The 19,200-nt window shown below is 39.3% G+C and overlaps 2 long non-coding RNA genes across 2 annotated transcripts in view; both read right to left on the reverse strand.

The window, feature by feature from the left end:
• Window positions 1-809: 809 nt before the first annotated feature.
• Window positions 810-16,052, reverse strand: LOC106495018 (uncharacterized). Its single transcript, XR_001294390.1, has 3 exons — window positions 15,992-16,052; window positions 15,837-15,870; window positions 810-879 (listed from the first exon to the last, which is right to left on the reverse strand). It is a non-coding gene; the product is annotated as an uncharacterized lncRNA (long non-coding RNA).
• Window positions 16,053-17,400: 1,348 nt separating this feature from the next.
• The window catches only part of LOC136995327 (uncharacterized), a 267,232-nt gene continuing 265,432 nt past the window's right edge, over window positions 17,401-19,200 (reverse strand). Inside the window, exon 3 of the long non-coding RNA XR_010886896.1 lies at window positions 17,401-17,510. This is a non-coding gene — a long non-coding RNA (uncharacterized lncRNA). The remainder of the gene's footprint in view (window positions 17,511-19,200) is intronic.

Below are 19,200 nucleotides of genomic sequence, written 5' to 3' on the forward strand. Positions count from 1 at the left end.
TATGTGCTGGTGAGAAATTCTGAAAGTATTTCACCTGTTTACTTCAAATAAGATTCTGACTTTGGGTTTGAAATTCATAATAATGCAAAATTAGAAGAAAAGCCTCTTTCTTTTTTTCTTACATTTTCCTACTATCAATGGGCAGAGAAGAAAAATGGACTCTGATCAGCTTTCTAAGGACACACCATCACACCGGAGAGCAGCTGGTCCTTCACAAAAGCAAATATGTGTTCATGAATGTAGGTACGTATGTACGTGCTTTACACATCTGTAGACAAATAACCGAGTGGTAAATTATTTACAATGAATATTCTAATTTTACTAATTCTATTTGTTTCCTCTCTGTAAAATTTACTGCTGGAAAATTCTGCTGTATCTTTGTAGGCTTCAGATAAATTTTTAATCTGATAACAGCTGCATAGCATTAAAAGGATAAATTTACATACTGAAGCAAACTAAAAGAGATACCAGGAATTTTCAGTGGCTTTCACATTACTAAAAGTATCTGTTGTACATCTTACCATTTGTATTTATTGCTTTTTGTGTCACATTAGCCATAATTATTACACATTATCTGTCCAGTTCTGCATTAGCAGAGTGAATTTCTTTGCTTTTAGATGCAACAGATTTGTGGCTTTATTACGGTGTGGTCTATCAAAAAGGAAAGAATGGTCGGTAAGACAGTGAACCAAGACTAGATAAAAAAAGGTTATGCAAAGAGAAAAAAGCAAATGAAAGTTTATTTGGAACATCCCTAAAGAAGAAGCCTGAACAAGCAAGGGGAAAGAAGTATTGTCCTCATTCTGAATTTCCTCTGCGTGTATAACATCTTGGGGTACAACGCTATCTTCCAAAGAGCTCAATCAGCAGGGTGTCTGCCTGACAGAGGTAGAAGGGTGCCTGTTAGAAATGCAATTCTAACAAATTCATCAAGCATTTCAGGGTCTCAGTTCAACGTTTTGAGCCAAGACTCATAAAGTAAGAATATCAAGGTACCATAAGAAGTGAAAAGAGAAGCAAGGCAAGAGCTCATGAGTTTTAATATCATTCTGGAGAACGCACTAAAAATTACTTGGATAATCTGCCAAAAGCTTGTCAGAGGCACAGTGATGGGCAGCAGATAAAAAGGATTTCAGGAATCCAGCTTTTGGGGAAAACAGTCCTCACATCTACAGTCTGCAAAGACGCAGGTTCTGGTTTATCCAGAACTATGCTGCAGTCTAAGCCCTGACCCCAAACAGGTAAGGTGAATTCCTGGGAATGTATTCTCCTTTCCTTATTGTGGGACTATCCTAAACACACACATATCTGGACTCTCTCGCTTCCTGAGATGGCTCCCTCTCCTTTTTATTCACTCCTGTTTCCATATATACAATAGCAACATAGCTTCAATGATTTTCACTCTGTTCATTCATATTTTTCTTGCTCTGATGTTAGTTCCCTCTTAACCCTTACAGTAATATGTCTTAAGGCCAATTTGATATAAATGAAGCACCCAGGGCTTTTATTTTGGAAGGGAGGAGCAAGAACCAGAAAAATATATATCTGTTTGTGCTGTTTAAAGCATTTCTGGTGCTGTTATAATATTTTTTATCATAATAGGAAAAACACCTGCTACTTCTTGGGGCCTACAAAACCAAAGAGAACCCCACAGAAATTCCTCTTGAAATATGAAGAATATCAATATCTAAGTTAGCTTTTAGAGTGCTCCATCCAAGCAATCTCTCCTTTGTGTGGTAGAGCAGACATTGCCAGATTTCTCTTTTTTCTTCTTTGATTACATTTAGCGGCCACTAAACAACATCTTATGATGCCAGAGTTGCTACTTTTCCATACAATATCATCTGAAAACATGGACATATGAAGGTCATCCTTCAGCCAGTAACAGCAAGATAGACTTGTTTATCATCAATGCAGAAAAATATTCCTTTTCTCTCTGCAAATATATTACAAGGTAAGAAGTGCTTCAGCCCCCTTCCACAAAGAATAAATCAACACTAGTACCAATTCATGAGGCAACAAACTAAAAACTTACTTCAATTAAAATGTGTTAATGTATAGGAATATTGAATAGTAATCTCAACCTATTGATAAATTAAACATGTTCAATTATGAAGTCCCAATTTAAATCTTCAGTATTGTCAGCAGTTGGCTTCAATACTGCCATCTTGCTATCCGGAGAGACAATTTATGCATTAGTACTGGCTGAAACTGAACCCCCCCCTCCTTTTTTTCCTGTCAGGTAGAATCAGCACTGTGTACAGTTTTCATATTATAGCTTCATTTTCTTTTGTACCATTTCTACATTTTATTTTATTTTCCTGTAGGAACGGTTGCTGGAGGCATAGATTTTGATTAATAGTGTAACTCAGCTAAGCATTCTCTTTAAGAGAATTAGCTATTTTGGCAGGGTACAACAAAGCACATTTTAATGAGAATATTTTACAAATTACAAAGAGGAGTATAATTACTGATTTTGAGCAGTGTTTTTCACAATTTCCTCTAGGTAGGGAGAACTCTCTTGGGAAAGTTGTTCTAGCATAAATTTATGAATTTATAAACCTACTCCTCTAAAAGAATACTGAATCACCCTTAATCTCAGCTCATAATCCATGCAGCATATATCTGAGGTCTCAAATGAAAAAAATACTTTGCAATAAAAAGGGGTCCCAGAACTTTGGTTTTCTTCCTGCCTTCAAGTGATTTGTACTATTGTGAGCAAAGTACTGTCTCAGAATTTCATAAAATCTATACTATATTTTCTTTTTTATTAGTATTTCAGAAGTCATTGAAACATAATGCAACTATGGCTGTGTTCAGTAATAGAAACTGTAAAATAAAACATAAGCTACAATAAACCACAGGTTACAGAAGAGGTACATTTATACATTCAGGAAGTCCAGACACAAGATTGTCTAGTGTAACTTACTGCTGCATAGGTCAAGACATGCTTCTTTTCCCTGTATTGAACAGCTGGCAAGGTGACTCTTATCCTGTGCTGTTCTTATCATTATAAATCATACTGTTAGAGATAAAGATATCAGAATAGATAGCAAAAAGATTTTGCAATTCCATAGAACAAGAAGTTTGTAATTTAGAAAATCAGTATTAGGAAAAGTAAAGAGCACAGTTAAACCTGGGATATTCTGTTCCCTTAATGGGACATTCTGCTCTTTCTGCATCACAGGGAAAAGCTCATCCAAATTTATTTAATGGGTTACAAGTTGATCTCCCAAGCTAGTTAAAGACTAGGGCAACTCAACAAAATGTTGAAGCACAGGAGCAATGTAGTAAGAAGGTTTAAACCCAGCCCTGCAGAACACAGAAAAATTCTTAAAAGTAAAACAAGCATTTTCCTGAATCAGATCTCTTTCCACAGAGATTAGGAGATTAGAGATTTAGAAATTAAAGGAGTTTAACAGAGCCTTATCTGGAGGAAAGGAAGAGCCCAACAAGAAAGTCTCAGTAAATTTACTGATTTCTGCTATCTACAGATGGAACTGGAAGAATGGTAACAGAGCAGAGCTAACAGAGGCAGCAAACAGACGCAGCAGTTTGCACAACAGTTCACGCAGAAGGGTGCATGAAGGCACCTTTGTTTCTGATCCCTCTGGTGTATGCTTTGAGTATGGTCAGGACACGCCGCAGAGCACATTCCCTAGTGGCTGTTGGAGTTGCTGCGTCGGCTGTGTCAGAGGCTGGGACCCAGACCAACCCTCTGACAATAGATGCAGCTCTACAGGTTTCAGGCTGCAGGGAGTGCTTGTTCCCCCTCCGGGAGGCCTGGGCTGGCAGTCAGCTCTCCTGCAGGAGGTGGGCTGTTGCTGATGGGTTATGTTGTCAGGTAAGGGAGTTGTGGTAGGAAGTCAGTAGGCTGCGTAGCATCCGAGAAGATGAGCAAGAGATAGGGTATTATTGGAGACTGTACAGCTTCAGGAGTCTCAAGCCCCCACAGCAGCGGAGTTGCTGGAGGGCTCTGTGCCGTGTGACACGGTACATCATAACACTGTAGAAGGCAGCTGGAAGCTGGTCACTGCTCGTGGGAGGAGAAAGGCTCCTGCTCCTCCTGAGGACTTGCATTTGAAGAACAGGTTTAGTGTCCTCCAGGATGAGGAGGAGATCAGCATGGCTGCAGGGGAAGTAACTGGGACAACAGACCCTGTGCCCTGCCGGAACACCTGGAAGAAGTGGTGGGTGATTGTTGTGGGGGACTCCCTGCTGCAGGTGATGGAGGCACCTATCTGCTGACCTGACCTCATATCTAGAGAGGTTTGTGGCCTGCCAGGGGCTCACGTGAGAGATGTCATGGAAAGACTGCCAAGGCTTGTCCATGCTTCGGACTATTACCCTCTGCTGCTCTTCCATGTGTGTGCTAATGACACCAAGGGCAAACTGGAAACCATCAAACAGGATTTCAGAGCTCCGGGGATGGTGGTCAAGGGTCTGGGAGCCGAGGTCATCTTCTCCTCAATCCTGCCAGTGAGGGGGATGGATGTGAGGAGGAGGAGATGGACTTTCCAAGTTAACAACTGGCTGTGCTGCTGGTGTTGGCAACATGGTTTTGGTTTTCTGCGACCATGGGACCCTGCTTGAAGATCGACAGCTGATGGGGAGAGATGGGATCCACCTCACTAAGTGGGGCACGTGTGTCTATGCCAACAGGTTGGCCAGCCTCGTAAGGAGGGCTTTAAACTTGGAAAGATGGGGAAGGGGAGAGTTACAGTGACCGGATAGTTGGCAAAACACAGCTCGAGGCGGGATGCCTCCAGTGGGTGAATGCAGTCAGGGAAGTGTGCATGGGATGTGGCTATGGAGGATCCTTTGTATCCCTCCTGGGAAACCTGCACGCTCCATCACCTCTCTGAAATGCCTGTATACCAATGCATGTAGCATGGGGAATAAACAGGAAGAACTAGAGATCCCTGTGCGGTCGCAGGGCCATGATCTCATTGCCATTACAGAGACATGGTGGGATAGCTCACATGACTGGAGTGCTGTCATGGACGGCTACATGCTTTTTAGGAAAGAGAGGTCAGGAAAGCGAGGTGGTGGAGTTGCTCTTTATGTGCGAGAGCAACTGGAATGTATTGAGCTGTGCCTAGGGGTGGATGAAGAGCAAGTCGAGAGCTTATGGGCAAGGATTAAAGGGCAGGCTAGCATGGGGGACACTGTGGAGGGTGTTTACTACAGGCCACCTGATCAGGAAGAGGAAGCTGATGAGGCCTTCTACAGACAGCTGGAAGTAGCCTCATGATCACAAGCCCTGGTTCTCATGGGGACTTAACCACCCTGATATCTGCTGGAAACACAACACAGCTAGGCACAAACAGTCTTGGAGGTTCCTGCAGAGCATTGATGACAACTTCTTGACACAGGTGGTGGAGGAGCCAACAAGGAGAGGTGTGCTGCTGCACCTCATACTAACAAACAAAGAAGGACTGGTGGAAGATGTGAAGGTTGGGGGCAGCCTTGGCTGCAGTGACCATGAGATGGTGGAGTTCAGGATCCTGCGAGGAGGGGGCAGGGCAATAAGTAGGATCGCAAGCCTGGACTTCAGGAGAGCAACCTTTGGCCTCTTCAGGGAGCTACTTGGAGGAATCCCATGGGTTACAGCCCTAGAAGGAAGGGGCATCCAAGAGAGCTGGTTAATATTCAAGCATCACTTCCTCCAAGCTCAAGAGTGGAGCATCCTTATGAGTAGGAAGTCAAGCAAAGGAGGCAGGAGACCTGCATGGATGAGCAAGGAGCTCCTGGCAAAACTCAACCAGAAGAAGGAGGTATACAGAAAGTGGAAAGGGGGACAGACCACTTGGGAGGAATATAGAAATGTTGTCAGAGTATGCAGGGATGTGATGAGGAAGTCTAAGGCCCATTTGGAATTAAATCTGGCAAGAGATGTCAAGGACAACAAGAAGGGCTTCTTCAAATACATCAGTAGCAAAAGAAAGACTAGGGAAAATGTGGGCCCTTTGCTGAATGGGGCGGGTGCCCTGGTGACGAAGGATGCAGAGAAGGCAGAGTTACTGAATGCCTTCTTTTCTTCAGTCTTTACTGCTCAGGCCAGCCCTCAGGCATCCCAGACCCTGGAGGCAAGAGAGAAAGTCTGGAGAAAGGAAGACTTTCCCTTGGTTGAGGAGGATCAGGTTAGAGATCATTTAGGCAAACTTGACACCCACAAATCCATGGGCCCCAATGGGATGCACCCACGAGTGCTGAGGGAGCTGGCGGATGTTATTGCTAGGCCACTCTCCATCGTCTTTGAAAGGTCACGGAGAACAGGAGAGGTGCCTGAAGACAGGAAGAAAGCCAATGTCACCCCAGTCTTCAAAAAAGGGCAAGAAGGAGGAGCCAGGGAACTCCAGGCCAGTCAGCCTCACCTCCATCCCTGGAAAGGTGATGGAGCAGCTCATCCTGGAGGCCATCTCCAAGCATGTGGAGGAGAAGAAGGTGATCAGGAGTAGTCAGCATGGCTTCAGCAAGGGGAAATCATGCTTAACCAATCTGATAGCCTTCTATGATGGGAGGACTGGCTGGGTAGATGAGGGGAGAGCAGTGGATGTTGTCTACCTTGACTTCAGCAAGGCTTTTGATACTGTCTCCCATAGCATCCTCACAGACAAGCTCAGGAAGCATGGGTTAGATGAGTGGATAGTGAGGTGGATTGATGACTGGCTGGATGGCAGAGCTTAGAGAGTTGTGATCAGCGGTGCAGAGTCTAGTTGGAGGCCTGTAGCTAGTGCTGTACCCCAGGGGTCAATACTGGGTCCAGTCTTGTTCAACGTCTTCATCAGTGACCTGGATGAAGGGACAGAGTGCACCCTCAGCAAGTTTGCTGATAATACAAATTTGGGAGGAGTGGCTGATATCCCAGAGGGCCGTAGTGCCATTCAGAGAGACCTGGAGAGGCTGGAGAGGTGGGCAGAGAGGAACCTCATGAAGTTCAACAAGGGCAAGTGCAGAGTCCTGCACCTAGGGAAGAATAACTCCATTTTAGAGTACAGGCTGGGGGCTGATCTGCTGGAAAGCAGCTCTGTGGAGAGGGACCTGGGAGTGCTGGTGGACACCAAGCTGAGCATGAGGCAGCAATGTGCCCTTGTGGCCAAGAAGGCCAATGGTATCCTGGGGTGCATCAGGAAGAATGTTGCCAGCAGGTGGAGGGAGGTGATCCTTTCCCTCTCCTCAGCCCTGGGGAGGCCACATCTGGAGTACTGCATCCAGTTCTGGGCTCCCCAGTACAAGAGGGATGTGGTACTACTGGAGAGAGTCCATAGGAGGACTACGAAGACAATCAGGGGACTGGAGCATCTCTCTTATGAGGAAAGGCTGAGTGAGCTGGGCCTGCTTAGCCTGGAGAAGAGAAGGCTGAGGGGGGATCTTATCAATGTGTACAAATATCTTAAGGGAGGGTGTCAAGAGGATGGAGCCAGACTCTTTTCAGTGGTGCCCAGAGACAGGACGTGAGGCAATGGGCACACAAACTGAAACACAGGAAGTTTCAACTGAATATGAGAAAAAACTTCTTCCCTGTGAGGGTGCAGAGCACTGGACCAGGTTGCCCAGAGAGGCTGTGGAGTCTCCTTCTCTGGAGATATTCAAAAGCTGCCTGGACGCGATCCTGTGCAATGTGCTCTAGGCGACCCTGCTTGAGCAGGGGGGTTGGACTAGATGATTTCCAGAGGTCCCGTCCAACCTCAACCATTCTGTGATCCTGTGATTCTGAGACTAAGAACAATACTGGCTGAACTGGAAAGCTCAGTGGCTTTCAACACAAGGACTGTGACCTCTGCATTTCTGGAGTGCTAATGCTTGAAATTACCTCCTCTGAATGACTGTCTTCTGTTCTGATGTAAGCCCCAGGAGATCTAGCTCATTGTCCTATCACGTGCCCATCACAAAACCCCCTTACAAAAGGGGCATCAGTTGAACACAGAGGCCAAGAATTGACAAGGATTACATTTAAAAACAAAACATCTGCATGATGTCCTCAAATTACAGGAGTTCATTTACAGTGGGAAGAGAATCATACATTTCTTATGACGACAGGGGGAGGCAAAGCTGAAGTGTCTTTTTTGGTATTATTGCTTCAGCACAAACTGGGTAGTGGGCATTCTGACTTTGGATTTTTTTTTTTTTAGCAGAAGAGAATAGAGAAATGCTGCTAAATGGCTTATGCCTAATTTTTAATTTGCTTCCTTCCAAGATTTTAAGATTTAAGGTGTTGTGATGTGCCTGATACATAGTTAAATGTCTGGGAACATGTAGGAGTAACCAGATACTCAAGGTATCTGAAGGTAAATGATATGTTGTTTCACTTCTGCTGTTTAACTTCTCAGTCCATCCTTTGTCACTGCCTTTGCATCATTTCTTTACCAGTCTTGTCTTTATTCCCTCTCCTCCTGCATTCTCTTTTACAACCATTACTATACGTTCTGAGCTCCTGTATTTTTCTCTCTATTTCCTGCATCCTCTACCCACCCACATCTACTGTTTGCAAAGCATCTTAAAAAACATCTCTTCATCTCTCTACTAAAGTAGCAGATGAGAGAGCAGCCTGGCCTCCACTGATTTTATAATACTTTTTCTGCCAAAGAACTGACTCAAAGACAGCTAGAGACAGCTGATTTGAAGAAAGAAACCTGAGTAATGAAGAATCTGAGAAATCAGTGAATTCCTCAGTTTTGATGTTAAAAACAAATATGAGGAAGTCCTAGAAATGTTTATTAAAGCACAGGGTTAGAGAACAGCTAGTCTATACTGACTTAACTTCTCTGAAGACAATGAAAGTAATAACTCATACCAGCTGGAAAGCCGAAAACTTGTCGATATATTGTCTTAATTTAAAATTTAGGAGAAATTCAGCATACACTGTAAGAAGAGTGTCTTGTTAGACACTTGCTAGATAGAAAAAACATTGCCATGAACAAGACACACATCTTTACTGCAGAGTCAGGTCAACCACAATTCAGTTTATTGCTCTGGGACCTAAAAGAGCCCTTGAACATGAAGGAAGTTAGCACTGAATAAAGGTGAAACTGATTTTGAAGATATACCTTCATACAATTAGTATAGCAACAGTCAAGTAGACCTATTTGCTCTTTTCAGCTACAGAAGGTAGACACAATGACATGTGTAACCTTTACTCTTATTAAGTAATATTTACACTTTGCCACAACTGAATGCAAGAGTACAATTCTATATTGCTTAAAAGAGCCTCTGTAGCTTTTGGTCCTGGGAAAACCCTTTATGCCAACAGATCCATTTCACAACCAGAAAAACACAAAGGAGCCTAAGTATAAATAAAAACCTGCTTCCACAGGGCGTTTTCTAAGGCAGGATCCTTCCCTATGCAAAAGCTATTCATGAAACTATATCTGTAACTGTGGGAATACAGCTAGCTTCACTACTTTCTTTTCCAGAGTACAGAAGTGTGGAAGTAACAGACAAGAAGAAACCTTGATGATATCACCTGCCAGAATAATGTCAAATAACTTTGTATTAAAATAAAAATCCAACTGTACATAGTTACATTTAAAAAAAAATCTTAATCTTTAAAATTTTGCATTTTCTTCAAGGAATGTTTAATATTAGAATACCACTGAAATGTTGGCCACCAAACTGACAGTAGAAATTTATATCATGAACATAAATAATACAGTATAGTTAATGATAGTATTTATTTAGTTTCCTCTGCTCATGTTTCCCTTCTTGTTCCAATTAGCATGCTTAAAAACATAATGACAGCAAAAAAGCTAAAGACTATAAATCACTGTTACAGGTGCAAATGAATTCCTTATTACAGGATAGCTATTTCATGAATACCAACAGAAGTCCAAGGTCAGGACAAAATTTAAGACTTATTCATATAGACAAGAACAGGAAAGATAAGTGATGGAAATTACAGAGTATGCTGAAGTAGCTAAAAATAAGGGCTTAAGTGGTCATTAGTAACACTTTTTACATGTTCCATGACCTATTGGCAGCAGTGCTTTTAAGATGAGTACTTTTTTCAGTGATTAATAGCTTCTGGGGTGAGGGATAATTCCTTAATTGAATTATGCTGTTTGCTTTAAACAATAATTGACCAAATTTATCTCCAATGCAACTTCTTTGACTTCTGGCAGAGATGAGTTACTGCTTTGATCCTTCTACCTATGATATTAAGACAGCACACTGCTGTTATGCTCTTGCAAATGAAGAAATTATATCCATTGGAGTGTTCATGGTTTCTTTAAGTAAAACAATAAATAAGAACAGCAGTAAACTAAAATAGCTACACTGGTAATTTTTAAAGTTATACATCTGTTATAGGCTGTCTTTAGGAAGGATGATAATAAGAAGCACACTAGAAACAGAAACTAGAGTAAGTCTCAACAGATGGGAGTGCAGTTTTTAGCTCATCTTCAGGCTTCCCAAAGAATTATGGCCAATGCGGAGAAGCAGATTTGCAAGTATCAGTATCTCAACAACTGTTTACAATTTTGAATAATTGATCAGCTGCTCTCAAATTGACAGCTACTGCAGGAAAAATCTTAGTACCTAAGAGCATATGATCTCTTGAAAGTTGAACTATTTTTCTCAGCAAGAGTTTAAGTCCTTTCATAATCTCCAAAGACTGAATGGCTTAGTTTTTTTTTTGTCCTTTGCCAAAAAATAAGTTTTCAGTTGTGTTATATTTCTTCCATTTAGCCCTTTCTTTATACCATTCTCTTCTTTTTTACTATTGTTTTGGTTTTAAATGCAAAGTTTGTATAGCAGAAGTGCCAAATATTTTCTTTTGCCTTTTTCTTGTATGTATGTTTGTGTGTGTGTTAACTGCAGCCATCTTCTGTTCTAGAAGATACTTCAAAAATATGCAAATATCTTCTGTTGCCTGTAGAGGAAATCTATGCTCTTTATCAGGTTTTCTATCTTGATAAAATAAACATATTGAACAGGCAAGTTTCTTGATTTTCAAGTCCCTGCTTTGACTTTTTCCCCAATATTTTTTGATCAATATTCACATGCTCAGCTCTATTTGGAAATGAACACTTCAAACTTTTTGCTTTAAGGGGAGAAATCTAGTTTTTAGATCATTTAGCATCTTACTCTGTCTTCCTCTCTAAAAGATTGCTCAAACTGTTAAAATGCTTTCCTCACTACAAACATTGGTATGAGCACAAACTATTGCTGATTTAAACTAAAAAGATCTTCTGTGCATGTGGCCACTACATCTATCACTCTATACTTTCAACTCTTTGAGTTTTACTATTAATATTGTTCTGTAATTAGATTGCATTGTACTTAGAACCAACATTATGCAATATATGCAATTTGTGGGTTTAGTACATCGTGTTTACTTCTGACTAAGTTCTGTGTTTCTGAACAGAATAAAACCAACAGTTATGGACACGGTGACAAAATTCGAACAACCTTCTGCGTCACATTACTACTCCTGCATTCCTGCAGCAAATTACAACAGCTTCAGTGCCAGCTCTATTCTATGAGCAAGGGCAAATAGAGACTAGAAACTTACAAAAGGAACAAAGATGTCTACTTTTGTTCTAAACCTGTCTCGAATCCTGTTTGTAATGTGTTAAAAGTCACTAGCCTCTCTAACAGTTTCCACATGAGACTAATCTGTCTGCTTTTCACCTTTTTTTTTCATTTAAGAGAGACATATTAACTCTGAATATACATATAGGATCATGGCATGCCTCTTCAATGTCGGCTCTTCTCAAAGAGACACTGAACAACACCCCTCTGGGGAGACTTCTTCTCTTATCCTAGTATTCGAAAAACCTAGCACCAAAAAGGATTTTTGCAGATTAGTTGGGATCACACACAAATTCCTGATATTTGCCTACTTGTTTCAGGTGCCTCTACAAGAATTCCTTACCTAATACCTGTCATACCTAATATCTGTCATAATCACCTTAATGTACCTTAAACACTAGCCTATCTTAAGAAGAAAACGAGTTCCAACCTAATGAGTTAAAAATTCCCTTTCTTAATTACAAAATTGGAAACAGTCCTGAAAGAAACAAGGCCATTAATAAAGACAACCTAAAGTCATGTTTTAGTAAATGCTTTTTTTGTAGCTGCTCCATGATTTCATATAGTTTGTGTTACAGCTTATGTTTCCTGCCCATTGGTAGTTGCAATTCAGTTTCTCCTCATCACATTTTAATAAAAGGCTGACCTCTGGGAATACTAGATCTATTATGCTAGGTGGAAATAAGGAATAGTTAGGACTCAAGTCCTAAGTCAGCTTTGTAAATGATACCAAATGCCAACTCTGCTCCAAACATTTCACAAGTCTTTACTAATTCTTTTCTGTCTTATCTTCTGCTCCCAGCTGTACAGCTGTTAATGTAATATCCTCACCCTACTGTCCAAATTGGAAACTTAAAAAAAAGCTGTACGTTTTCATAACCTTTATTCCTCAGTTAGATCCAACTAGCCTCTGATGGTAAACAAGAATTCCTTTTTCATTAATGAAGGCTTTTAAAGGAACTAGGTGCCTTTACAATTCCTAAAATGGCTACTGCCTACATTTATATATACACTATCTGCACCTTGTCCAGGATCTCCAAGAACTCTATATTCTTATGTGTGTAACAAGAAACAGGAAGAAAAGAAACATTATATATAATTTGAGTCAAAATTTTCATAACTAATTGCTTGAAGTGGTTAGTAAAATTGATGAAGTATAATAGATGAGGAGACTTTCCTCCTGCTTTTTGGGAGCAATACTAACTATAGAATCACAAACACACAGAATAATTTAGACAGAAAAGGACCTCCAGAAGTCCAACCTCCTTCTCAAAGCAGGTCTAATTGGATCAAGCTGCTCAGGATCACATCCAATTGAGTCTTGAACACCTCTAAGGATGGATATCTCAGAGGTTCTCTAGGAAATCTGCTCCAGTATTTGACCACTCTCAAGATAAAAACTCTTTCCTTAGAGTTAATGGCAATTTCCCATGATCCAGCTTGTGCCACATCCTACTGCTGTGCACCTCTGAGAAGAGTCTGGATTTGTCTTCTCTGTATTCTCCCTGTATTATCAGGTAGTTGCAGACAACAACAAGGTCCCCCTTCACCTTCTCTTCCTCAGCCTCTCCTCATATGCCTTGTGCTCCAGCCCCACCATGTCGGCGACATTGCGCTGGGGCCCCAGTACATCCATGACCGCACTGTATCAGGGAGCCAAAAGCTGGACACTGCATTCCAGGTGTGGTGTCATCAGTGCCAAATAGCCAGGAAGCACTGAACTCATTACAGTGGCATTGCTTGTGTCAGCAGATAAAAACAAAAAAACCAAAAACCCCACCACCAACAGCAAAAAACTGTTCTGAAGATGATCTTCATACCTGATATTCTGTCTTATGTGGATAAAAGTCTAGTAAGGTTGGTAGCAGTAAAAGATCTAGAACTGCATGATATGACTGTGTAAGAATTGGTGGGAAAGGGCTAAATTGCCTCCTACAGACTCAGCTGGAGTGTATAATCTAATGGAGGAGAAGGACACTGAAATTACCTGTCTTCATGTAAGTTTTATCCATGTGCAGGTAGACTCAACTCAGAAATAATGCTGTCAATTTCATAGGTCCCCAGTAAAGTAAACATGGTAAAAAGGAAACAATACCTAAGTGGCAGAATTCTAGTAAACAGAGCGGACAGCTTACAATATATACTGGTACGCCCTCAACACTCAACAGGAAAAGAAATCATCAAGTATATAAGAATCACTGCTTGTTTTTCAAGCAAGTTTCAAACAAAACAAAACTTGTTTTTTTTTTAAACTTCCAGTTAAGAACTTCCAGTGATACATCTTTTCCACTTTGCTGCTAGTTTCTTAAAAAAACTAAAGTAGGTTTACCTAAAGTAGAAGAAAGAATACTTATTAGAAAAATTCATGACTTTTAGCATTTTATTAGAAACAGAGCATTGACACAAATGCAACATATAGGTAGGGTGTGAAGTGTCTTAAAAATAAAGGGTTGTTACCTTTGAATATGTAAGTTTTTGACAAAATAATTGCCCTATAGTACATTCAGATTGTTTTCCTTAACATTGACCAGGTTGGAACAGTGGAGGGTTCCAAGATGCATGGAGTGAAACTGTAACTGTGTTATCTAACAAATGATGCATTGTAAACAGCTCAGGGAAAGTATTTTTAAGCCAATCTAAAGCTTACCCACAGGCCAAGTTGCATTTTGCTAAAATGATTGATAAGACAGTGAGAAAACTCTGATTTTGATCAAAGCTGGGAGATGTTTAAACTAATCATCCACCAGCTTTAAAGAAAAAAGTTATAGGAAATAGAATTTAAAAACTGAAATAAGAATTTCCCCATAAGGTTTTCTACAAGTTACATTAAACCAGTACTAATCTCTATACAGCAAAACAAAACAAAACAAAACAAAACTGTTGTTGTCATGCAATAACATAAAGGGAAAAATAAGACTGGTGTCTTAGCTCCATCCCTTTCTTGTGTAGCTAGAAGCAACATACTATGAACTGTGTGGCCATGAGTAAAGGGTGAATACTGAATTGTTTCAAGGAATCTATTTACTCAAAAAAAAAAAAAAAAAAAAAGCGAGGGGAAAGGAAATAAAATAAAATGAAAATGAGAAATGGAAGGAACATATACACCTTTAATGAAAGGAATATAGCTTTTAACATCAAATCATAAATGAACACTGAAAATCCAAAATTAGTTTTATTTAAGAAAGTAGGGAGAGGTTGTGGTAGTATTCAAGTGACACAGTATGTACCTCAATCACCTTTTTGGAAAGAGAGCAACTTTCTAAAGACATCAACTCAATCAGTTCTTTTTAAACACAGGCTATGATGGTGTAAAGCCATTCTGTGACATTGTAAGGACACACTGCACACTCATTGTGACAGAGGTCCTTAAAAGCATTTTGAAATCAAAAGAGCCACTTGCAGAAAGCCAGCTAAGCAGAGACTGCTATAGTATTATTAATTGCTTATTCACCAGCACAAATTATACGGAAATGTTATTTTTATTCCCTACAGCTTCTAAGATGAATTATAGTATGAAAGGGATTGTTTTATTGTTCTCTTCTATCTTGTTTTCTACAGAAGATACCTATTCAGAATTTTCACTTCTATCATTCAGCTCCATGGCACAAGACTGATAGAATTCCACTAGCTCTTGGGAGTAATATTCTGCTTTCTTTAACTTCCTATCATGAAAGCAAAAGTAGCTACTGGGCCAGTCTTGCCAAGCATAAATGCTGCCCATCAAATACTGCACTCATTTCCTCTAACTGCACATGACCCAAAGTTTTCAGAAGGCTAAAACAATTGAAGATTAAGATATTTAAAACTGTCTTCCAAATAATGCTGAAAGATACCTTCCAGAGGCTTTCAGAAGTATCCTACATTGACATATGCACATAAATAAGAATCATGCAGAATGATCTCTTCTGAGTAACAGAATTGCAAGTATTTCTTCCTTCTCTAAGGATAGCATCTGAGAATTTCTGGAGAGTAAGAAGTTTGAAGGAAGACTGGACAGGTAGCAATACCCAAGACAGTTCAAACACAGTAAAGAGGAAGCACCCTGTTTTCATCATGTGCCAAACACGACTAAGAAGTGGTGATGTTAAGGCAAGAGCTTGCATTAAATCCCAGGGCAAGTCTAAGCTCTGGAGCAAAAAGTATTCTTCTTCCATTTCTAAAACTGCAGAAACACAGCAAGGGAAATGCATCCAAGCAAAAAAACAGGTTTTGCAGTAGCCATGGTAGACCTTCCCAAAATATGTGAAAGGACTGGATATGTGCTAATTACCAGAATGAATTATAAGGAGACAAAATGTACATACCTGTATGCAGTGCAGGTTGGACTTGGGGACCCAGCTGAAAAAGATTTGAGCTGCTTTGAAAATGTAGTGACAGTGACTGGGTTTATGAGGACAGGAGGTGAGTCTGAGTCAGCACAGGTGATATAATCACTAACCTGGCAACTCAGTGGACTTACCATTTAGCTTGGAGAGCTCAAACAGTCCAAGTAAGTTCATATCAGATGAAAAGAAATCTCCTGGAGGGATAAAGCCATATTTCTTGTGTTTCTCTAGTGTTAACATAATATTTTTGATCTCTCTGTTCCAGTGACCAGTGACCACAGGACAGACACAATTAATTTTACCACTTTTTGAGGTGGCAAAATTAATCATCACTGTTACCCTCATTTTCATCATTATTATCTGATATACTTTTAAAGTCAGTGCAGTGGTGAAGCACTACTGATGGGGCACCAGAATAGTCAAACCCAGATACTATTGCATTTTCTTTAAATGCAGGACATTAGATCATCCATTTACCAGCAGAATTTAAATAAACATACATACATATGTATATGCACACATGCATATAAAATAGCAGATCAGCTAAGACTAGTGTTGAAGAAAATCTGCAACTCTTTATTATGTATTTCTTTGCTGATATATTTGATAACCTTATAAATGCCTCCTTAGGCTATAAGGAATGCCTTACATTCTGCCAGGGTTCTGATACCAGTTTTGTCTTATCGGTATAAGTTTGAAACTGTTACATCTGTTCAGCTCAGATGCTAATTTGAATTCTTGAACTTTCAAAACTATCTTACAACTTCCTAGTGCTGCACTTATCAGCTGAAGTTTGTGTGTATCACCAATATGCTAGCATATAAACAGTAGCAGGACTAGTTCCATTCCCTAGAACTTAAGAGACTACTATCCATAATTGCTTCTATCTGGTTTTCCTCTAAAGAGAGATAGCACTGCTTAAAGTGCACCATCCTTTCTTTTGGGGGCGGGGGAGAGAAATCACAGCCAGGTCTTTCATAAAAAAAAGAACTCTCCTGAAGCAAACATTTTTCAGAATAAGGCTGGGTTAAGTAAATGCTCCTGCACTTTAAAAATACATATTTTGAATATTTAGAATAGTATTTTTACAATTCAAACATGTTTTTTAGAGTTAGAAAAATAAGTCATTGAAATAAAACAGAAAATTATATTTTTTTCTGCAGACCTTCAGCTCATAAATTTTTTGACATTTCAACTTCTAGTCCTGACAAGAATGGGCATCAGTTGAGAGTACTGTGAATACATATTATAAATATAAATATTTGAAGGATTAGAAACATTTCATATGCTAATTGCATTGTATGGAAACTAAAAATACTTTGATTCATGACAAAACTGCATCTCAAACATCTCATGTGATAAAAGCTCAGAAAGAACATCTGTGTTTTGTTAACATGGAAGGTAGTTTTTTTATAAAGATTAACACAAAAATACAACATCAAGAATAGAAAACAACAGCAGATGAGATGTTAGTGTAAATGTAAATGAGACCGGGAATGGAAAAACTGTTATCAATTAAACTGTTAATAGAAACTTACCAGGTTGAAACTGCTCATATCTCACACTGCAACGTAGTGGTAGGTCGTAGAGGTAGTAATCCACCTCTAAACAAGGAGATAGTCTTCCTCTACTTCACTGCTCTGGACTGTGCATCTAATTAAAAAATAAATAAGTAAATAAATTTAAAAAAAAGATATCCAAATTTTTAAATAAAATAACTTGAGTAACTGGGTCAGAAATATTTCAGAAGATTAATATGACAGCTCATGTTATCCTTTCATTATTTTTGCCTTTGTGAGATGGAGTACATAGCACATTTTAGACTGCCTTTAAGCACTCATTAAAAAAAAAAAGTGTAATCTGTTAAAGTTACATAATATGTCTCCTTAGTTTCCCTCTGTGTATAAATTTTAGTAAATAATAATGAAAACTTTAGAACTGTTGTAGTCATAGAGAGCAGGAGGTAAGCTCTGGTATGTATGGATGTGGATTTTAGGAATAGATGGAGTCTTGGATATCTCAGTTACCTTCCAAAGCCTGTTTGCTATTATTGTAGGTTTGTATTACCTGGGGAAAAAGCACTGTTACACTTCTGCATTAATAAAAAATAAAAAATATTTAAAATGTGAGTTTTCTTTAGTTAAGACAGACAACATCGGAGAGCTAAATTCCATCAATTAGTGAATGTTCACCAAAAATCCTCTTCATTCTCATTGTATGATCATCTGTAGTATCATTCTTAAAGGTAGTAAAAAAAAAAAAGATCAAAAAGAGCTAAACTAAAGTTTCAGATATATAGTTTAGGAAATTAAAATAAGCATTCACATTTTTCACCTGGGCCAGAATTTCTCTTGCAAATAATGATTTATTATCAAGATTTTTTTAAAAATAAAATTACTGTGTTTTGGTTCCAGACTTGAAACAGCCTCTAATGGTTTGGTTTTGAAAAAGTATTAGGATGAACAAATCACCTTTACAATAGGTCATCAAAAACAGTATGTTCAGTTCACAAGCAACTTAAGAAGATCTCAGACAATGTTTTTTTTCCTGGAAAAATCTGAGATGCTGCTCATCACATTAACCAGACAGGCTTAGATTAATCATGATTAATTTAACCTAGAGATGCTAGAAAAATCAAGGAGAAAGGTTTCCTTGTTTTGCAAAAGTCTTCTTGCATAATTCTTAGGAAATTCTATTAGCTGAAACTGACACACAGGATAAAGTGAATAAAAATAGGATAAGTAACACTACATTTTGATCCAGTTCTACCTCTGACCTATGCACCCCTGAGTTGCAGACTTGCTGAAAAAAATAGTTTGAGATGCTTGACTTAGGTGTCACGAAACTCAGCTATATGATTCCGAAGTTTCCTTCTACAATTAATCCTAAATCTACCTTTAAATTTTACATGCCTAAGCCCTCAATCAAGACCTGATTATATCAGAGGACTGTCTGTTCTTTACACTCAACTGCACTGCAGCTCTTTAAAGCCATAGCATTGTGACAGGCCTTGAGAACTGGGCCAGTGATACAGAGCTTTCTGAAATTTTTGCCTGTAGAACCATACAAAGTCACAGAATAACTCTGGTTGGAAGGGACTTCAGGAGGTTTGTAGTCTCTGCCCAGTTTTGAATTCCTCCTCAGTGAAATTCTTTTTTGTCTTTTTTTTTTTTCTCTTTTGCCTCACTGCTATCTCTAATTTAATGCAAATTCAAACATGACGGAGGAAACATGCAGCAGTCTCAATCTTGCAATTCAATAGATTAAATGTTTTGGATATCCGTCCATTTTTAGATATCGCTGCTTCTATATCTGGATACAATGACTCAGTTGAAATTTGCCC

Source organism: Apteryx mantelli, chromosome Z (genome assembly GCF_036417845.1).
Source record: "Apteryx mantelli isolate bAptMan1 chromosome Z, bAptMan1.hap1, whole genome shotgun sequence".
In the NCBI taxonomy this organism is placed as follows: Eukaryota; Metazoa; Chordata; class Aves; order Apterygiformes; family Apterygidae; genus Apteryx; species Apteryx mantelli.